Here is a 7730-nt window from a genome sequence, read left to right on the forward strand (position 1 = left end):
TAAGCCACGCTCTCTCTCCATCCCACCAGCACAAGCGAAAAATTTTCAAAGTGTGGGAGAACCGGCTTCCCGACCGGTTGCACTCTGCCTCTCGCTGCCGCCGTCCTGGAAGCGTCCTCGGTCACTCGGAGTACGGCAGATTTAAGAGCTCCGGAATGGTGAAAAAGAACCGGAGAGAGGGCGACTCCGGCTTCTCTCTGCCGGGCGAGGACCACCGCAGGCGGCGGGGACGTCTGACAGGAGACGGCGCTGCGGGCAGGCTTTAAAAGTGCATGGGGTTTTGGCCTCGGAGAAAGTCGAAAAAATTATGCGGTCGGAGCTGTCTGCCCCGGCCGGGGAAGGCTCACCTCCGGCGGCTGCCAACCCCTGGCTTGCCCGCTGGATGGCCTTTCGGAGGCTTCTGAAAAAGAACTGTCAGGCGGGCACCTCTCGGAAGAACCGCAGACCAAAACGACCGGTAAAAATTTTGGGCGATCCGACCCGTAGTGCACCTTCGGCGGCAGAGAAAAGCAACAAAAATACCGGTCAGAGAAGGGGAGTTTTGGTCGACTCTGCCAGGTTTTTGCACTAAGTCAGATCCGTAATGCCAGCGGGACTGAGTCGCTCTTGCGTGCCGTGGTCCTGGAAGCCTGCTCGGACAGAGTGGTCCTTCGGGTCCCGCGGGAAGGGGCATTTCATGTTCCTCTGCGGGAGGTGATCCATTTTCTGCGGGAAATGGCGAGCCCCTTCGGCTACAAGAGTGTGTAGGTCCCGCTCAACAGTCTACGTCCTTAACCATCGGGGACTTTGTAGATTTTGGTCAAGATCGCCCCCCGCATGTCCTAGCGGGAGGTCTCCGCGGCGGAGGCCGGAAAAGGTGCGAGGTGAGCGGCATGGTATGACTGGGCTCGTGCCGCTCACTGCTACCCGGAGCGTGGCGCCCTCCGGGTAAAAGGCTAGCCGGGGCGAGTAGGTGGGATGACGGGCGCATAAGCAACGCCGTCCCCGCCGTACAAGGTGCCGGTGGCCTGGCGAACCACCGGCGTAAGGCTAGCCAAGGGCGTACCGCGGGGCAGAGGGCGCATAAGCCACGCTCTCTCTCCATCCCACCAGCACAAGCGAAAAATTTTCAAAGTGTGGGAGAACCGGCTTCCCGACCGGTTGCACTCTGCCTCTCGCTGCCGCCGTCCTGGAAGCGTCCTCGGTCACTCGGAGTACGGCAGATTTAAGAGCTCCGGAATGGTGAAAAAGAACCGGAGAGAGGGCGACTCCGGCTTCTCTCTGCCGGGCGAGGACCACCGCAGGCGGCGGGGACGTCTGACAGGAGACGGCGCTGCGGGCAGGCTTTAAAAGTGCATGGGGTTTTGGCCTCGGAGAAAGTCGAAAAAATTATGCGGTCGGAGCTGTCTGCCCCGGCCGGGGAAGGCTCACCTCCGGCGGCTGCCAACCCCTGGCTTGCCCGCTGGATGGCCTTTCGGAGGCTGCTGAAAAAGAACTGTCAGGCGGGCACCTCTCGGAAGAACCGCAGACCAAAACGACCGGTAAAAATTTTGGGCGATCCGACCCGTAGTGCACCTTCGGCGGCAGAGAAAAGCAACAAAAATACCGGTCAGAGAAGGGGAGTTTTGGTCGACTCTGCCAGGTTTTTGCACTAAGTCAGATCCGTAATGCCAGCGGGACTGAGTCGCTCTTGCGTGCCGTGGTCCTGGAAGCCTGCTCGGACAGAGTGGTCCTTCGGGTCCCGCGGGAAGGGGCATTTCATGTTCCTCTGCGGGAGGTGATCCATTTTCTGCGGGAAATGGCGAGCCCCTTCGGCTACAAGAGTGTGTAGGTCCCGCTCAACAGTCTACGTCCTTAACCATCGGGGACTTTGTAGATTTTGCCCAAAATCGCTCTCCGCAGAACAGAGCGGGAGGTCTCCGCGGCGGAGGCCGGAAAAGGTGCGAGGTGAGCGGCATGGTATGACTGGGCTCGTGCCGCTCACTGCTACCCGGAGCGTGGCGCCCTCCGGGTAAAAGGCTAGCCGGGGCGAGTAGGTGGGATGACGGGCGCATAAGCAACGCCGTCCCCGCCGTACAAGGTGCCGGTGGCCTGGCGAACCACCGGCGTAAGGCTAGCCAAGGGCGTACCGCGGGGCAGAGGGCGCATAAGCCACGCTCTCTCTCCATCCCACCAGCACAAGCGAAAAATTTTCAAAGTGTGGGAGAACCGGCTTCCCGACCGGTGGCACTCTGCCTCTCGCTGCCGCCCTCCTGGAAGCGTCCTCGGTCACTCGGTGTCCGGCAGATTTCAGAGCTCCGGAATGGTGAAAAAGAACCGGTGAGAGGGCGAATCCGGCTTCTCTCTGCCGGGCGAGGACCACCGCAGGCGGCAAGGGACGTCTGCCAGGAGACGGCGCTGCGGGCAGGCTTTAAAAGTGCATGGGGTTTTGGCCTCGGCGAAAGTCGAAAAAATTTTGCGGTCGGAGCTGTCTGCCCCGGCCGGGGAAGGCTCACCGCCGGCGGCTGCCAACCCCTGGCTTGCCCGCTGGATGCCCTTTCGGAGGCTGCTGAAAAAGAACTGTCAGGCGGGCACCTCTCGGAAGAACCGCAGACCAAAACGACCGGTAAAAATTTTGGGCGATCCGACCCTCAGTGCACCTTCGGCGGCAGAGAAAAGCAACAAAAACACCGGTCAAAGAAGGGAGGTTTTGGTCGACTCTGCCTGGTTTTTGCACAAAGTCAGATCCGTAATGCCAGCGGGACTGAGTCGCTTTTGCGTGCCGTGGTCCTGGAGGCCTGCTCGGACAGAGCGGTCCTTCGGGTCCCGCGGGAAGGGGCATTTCATGTTCCTCTGCGGGAGGTGGTCCATTTTCTGCGGGAAATGGCGAGCCCCATCGGCTACAAGAGTGTGTAGGTCCCGCTCAACAGTCTACGTCCTTAACCATCGGGGACTTTGTAGATTTTGGCAGAAATCGCCCCCCGCAGGTCCTAGCGGGAGGTCTCCGCGGCGGAGGCCGGAGAGGGCGCGAGGTGAGCGGCATGGTATGACTGGGTTCGTGCCGCTCACTGGTACCCGGAGCGTGGCGCCCTCCGGGTAAAAGGCTAGCCGGGGCGAGTAGGTGGGTTGACGGGCGCATAAGCCACGCCGTCCCCGCCGTACAAGGTGCCGGTGGCCTGGCGAACCACCGGCGTAAGGCCAGCCAGGGCGGACCGCGGGGCAGAGGGCGCATAAGCCACGCTCTCTCTCCATCCCACCAGAACAAGCGAAAAATTTTCAAAGTGTGGGAGAACCGGCGACCCGACCGGTGGCACTCTGCCTCTCGCTGCCGCCCTCCTGGAAGCGTCCTCGGTCACTCGGTGTCCGGCAGATTTCAGAGCTCCGGAATGGTGAAAAAGAACCGGTGAGAGGGCGAAACCGGCTTCTCTCTGCCGGGCGAGGACCACCGCAGGCGGCAAGGGACGTCTGACAGGAGACGGCGCTGCGGGCAGGCTTTAAAAGTGCATGGGGTTTTGGCCTCGGCGAAAGTCGAAAAAATTTTGCGGTCGGAGCCGTCTGCCCCGGCCGGGGAAGGCTCACCGCCGGCGGCTGCCAACCCCTGGCTTGCCCGCTGGATGGCCTTTCGGAGGCTGCTGAAAAAGAACTGTCAGGCGGGCACCTCTCGGAAGAACCGCAGACCAAAACGACCGGTAAAAATTTTGGGCGATCCGACCCTCAGTGCACCTTCGGCGGCAGAGAAAAGCATCAAAAATACCGGTCAAAGAAGCGAGGTTTTGGTCGACTCTGCCAGGTTTTTGCACAAAGTGTTGGCATCGTGCGGCGTCGCGCTTTGCCGTACCGTATCCCCAATGGAGCGGCGCCCGGCGGGGTAGGCTAGCCATGTGAGGTCGAGGGCGGGAGGACGGGACGTAAGCCAGGCCGTTCTCCACAAGAAATTCCGGACGCGGAGACCCCTTCTCCGCCCTACGGTCCCCAATGGGGTGGCGCCCGGCGGGTGAGGCTAGCCATGGGAGGACGGGACGTAAGCCAGGCCGTTCTCCACAAGAAATTCCGTACGCGGAGACCCCTTCTCCGCCCTACGGTCCCCAATGGGGTGGCGCCCGGCGGGTGAGGCTAGCCATGTGAGGTCGAGGGCGGGAGGACGGGACGTAAGCCAGGCCGTTCTCCACAAGTAAATTCCGGACGCGGAGACCCCTTCTCCGCCCTACGGTCCCCAATGGGGTGGCGCCCGGCGGGTGAGGCTAGCCGTGTGAGGTCGAGGGCGGGAGGACGGGACGTAAGCCAGGCCGTTCTCCACAAGTAAATTCCGGACGCGGAGACCCCTTCTCCGCCCTACGGTCCCCAATGGGGTGGCGCCCGGCGGGTGAGGCTAGCCATGTGAGGTCGAGGGCGGGAGGACGGGACGTAAGCCAGGCCGTTCTCCACAAGTAAATTCCGGACGCGGAGACCCCTTCTCCGCCCTACGGTCCCCAATGGGGTGGCTCCCGGCGGGTGAGGCTAGCCATGTGAGGTCGAGGGCGGGAGGACGGGACGCAAGCCAGGCCGTTCTCCACAAACTCCCAGCGGTAGAGTCTCGGCTCTCCGCTCTTTTGATCGATCTGACACAGCGCGATCCGGCGGGGCAGGGCACTTTGCTCGGTCAGGGGTATTGGCCCCGGCCGGTTTATGGTAAAGCGTTCCTTAGCCTCAGTCTTGGTCGCGCATCAATCCCCCGCTCCCCGTGAGCGGCTGTCGTCCTCTGCCTAAGGTTGTGTAGCGCGGTGCCAGTGTGGTCCTCGCACGGCCCCGCTCCTGCCACAGCGGTAGGACTCTCTGCTTCGGCTGAGGTTTGCTACGAAGCGTATGGAACGGGCGTACTCCACCGTACCGTGGGTGGGGGGCGGCGGCGTTGGCGGCGGCAGCGTCCAGCGCGGAGCTCCGGCTCCCGCGGCAGCGCCTCGCCTAGTGTCCCTCGGGCAAGTCCAATCGCCCCCCGCCCGGTCGGAGAGCGCAGACACACCTCTGTGTCCACGGTTTATTTCCGCAGCACGAAAAGGGACGGCTCCCGCCTGCTCCTCGCGGCGGCGACGAGGCTTAGACCCACCGTGGCGTATCCGCGGTAGGTATGCTCGTCGGTCGGAGGAGCGGTTGCGGTCGAGTGGTCCCCAGTGTACCCTGTTAGCGCTGCCCGCCTACGCCTGAAGAGCTGCGGACCGAGAAAAAGGTTCGCTCCGCTGCTGACGGCGAAGCGCGCGGCACGCCGCGGAAGAGGAGAGGGAGCGGTCGCCCCCGGGGCGGCTCCCCTCCGAGTCCGGCAGAAGCAGAGATTGTAGCGGAGGGGGGGTTTCTAAATTCCCCGGGCGTGTTATCCCCAGCGGTAGCCTTTGAACTCTTCAACCGCAAGCACGATCGCACGTTCACAGCACCCGTCACTAGGAGCCGGGCCAGAGGCGGGCGGCAGACGAAACCGACATGAGCGCTTAAGGGTATTGCACCCCCGGCGCCCAGACCCTGGAAATTGAGTCTGCCCCCAAAGCCCACCCGCGTCCTCCTTGGCGCTCCCGGAGTACATGGTCGTAGATGGGCCATCGGTCGCTAATGCCAAACTGCGTCCCAGGGGTGCGTCCCCTCTGACCAACGGCAGACCCATCCCTCTCGCCAATCCGCGGATCCCCGCCAGGTCCCGAACAGGGCTCGTCCTTTAGCGTTTCAAATGCGCCCTCCCCGCCATACGAGGGGTTGAGGACCGTAGCCTTCCCTTACGAGAGGCACCAGGGGTGCGCCTGCTCGAGGGCCCGGCCGTGGGCGTAACGCTTGGGCCGCCCGGGGGAGTCGGTAGACCATGGGAGACCAACACTCGCACACGAACGTTGCCCGTGCTTTTGTGGAAGAGAGCTTCTTGCGAGGTTGTCGCTGCGGTGGCGCCCGGACAAACCCTATCCCTAAAACTTCTGGGGAATTGGCGTCTAAGCCTGCACCCTGCACGGTATCCCTGCACCCACGAAGGGGGCCGTGGAAGGCTTGGGGTCGCGCCGGCGAAACCGACCGGATGCCCGGGGTACTGAACCCCCGGGGTCCCACCCTGGAAATTGAGCCGTCCGACCCCGCCACGTCTTCCTAGTGCTCTCCTTGGCTCCCCCGCCTGTGGGCATCGTTAGGGGCTGCGGTCATCAGCGCCGGCTAAGCTTCGGCAACACGGCCGACCCACCCCTTCGGCGCCTGGGGGTGCCTGGTCCCAGTCCGGGCCGTTCCGTAGGGGCGGCTATCCCTTACATGAGGGACTCGGTGCGTCCGCTCGGGCTGCGGGGCTCCGGCTCCGACAGCCGGGGAGCTGGTTTTGACCGCGGGCCTCCACGGGAACCGGCAGGGACCGGACTAGGCGTCAAGCCGAAAATAACCCCGGCACCCTCTGCTTCCAAAGCGAGGGGACCTTTGGCCGAGCGGGGGCACCGGAAGCCGAACCGACCCCAACCCCTCTTCCTACCCCAGGGCTGGGCTGACCAATCCCCTGATCGGGTCTAAAATGGAAGAAGGGGATTCGAGGGAAGGGGCTGGCGGAAGGCAGTTGCCCGACGGAGTAGGCGAAGGCCAGGCCGTTTCCGAGTCCCGAGCAGAGGAGGGCGAACTCGGCTCTTCATCGACCGACGGCGAGGCGAGGGCGGTGGCTGCCGCGGGGAAGACTCCATTGCTCGTCAGCGCGCTAGGAGCGGGGCCGACTGGCTGCTCGGGGTATGGCATCCCCGGGGGCCCACCCTGGAAATCTTCGCTCCTCAGCCGCTGCAGGTTATAAGGTCCCGCCGCGCGTAAGCGCTCAACTCTCCGACCCACGGATGTCGAGCCCATGGTGAGCCGGCCGTTTCGTACGGGGAAAAGGGGTCCTCTGGCCCCACATCGATCGAGGGGGTTTAGATCCGCGGAGGCACGCACCGCGAGGCGAATCGCTGCTTTTCCCCAAGAGGTTAACCTTCAAACCACCGAGTAGGTTCGGGGCAGGGCCGACAGTCTGCACTGGGGTATTGCATCCCTGGTGGGGCGACCCTGGAAATCTCTGCCCCTTTCCACTCTTTCGGTTGGGCCTCTCGTCGGGGCGAGCGTAAGTCGGCAAGCAGACGTGGGAAGAGGCTTCTTACCGGTGACACTCCCTTCGTGAGAGAGGCAGGTACTCGCCCCGGACCCCGGTCCAAATCTGCGCGGGCCGGACGGCCTCGGCCCTAGCCGAAGGCCGCTCCCGCGAAGCCAGGGAGCCGAAAAAATAACCCCGACACCCTCCGCGACCTCGCGTGCTTCCAAAGCGAGGGGAACCTTTGGCCGAGCGGGGCACCCGAAGCCGAACCGACCCCAACCCCTCTTCTTACCCCAGGGCTGGGCTGACCAATCCCCTGATCGGGTCTAAAATGGAAGAAGGGGATTCGAGGGAAGGGGCTGGCGGAAGGCAGTTGCCCGACGGAGTAGGCGAAGGCCAGGCCGTTTCCAAATCCCGAGCCAGAGGAGGGCGAACGACGTTCTTCATCGACCGACGGCGAGGCTAGGGCGAGGGCGGTGGCTGCCGCGGGGAAGACTCCATTGCTTGCCAGCGTGCTAGGAGCGGGGCCGACAGGCTGCTCGGGGTATGGCATCCCCGGGGGCCCACCCTGGAAATCTTCGCTCCTCAGCCGCTGCAGGTTATAAGGTCCCGCCGCGCGTAAGCGCTCAACTCCCCGACCCACGGACGTCGAGCCCATGGTGAGCTGACAGTTTCGTACGGGGAAAAGGGGTCCTCTGGCCCCACATCGATCGAGGGGGTTTAGATCCGC

Source organism: Engystomops pustulosus, chromosome 8 (genome assembly GCF_040894005.1).
Source record: "Engystomops pustulosus chromosome 8, aEngPut4.maternal, whole genome shotgun sequence".
Taxonomy (NCBI): domain Eukaryota; kingdom Metazoa; phylum Chordata; class Amphibia; order Anura; family Leptodactylidae; genus Engystomops; species Engystomops pustulosus.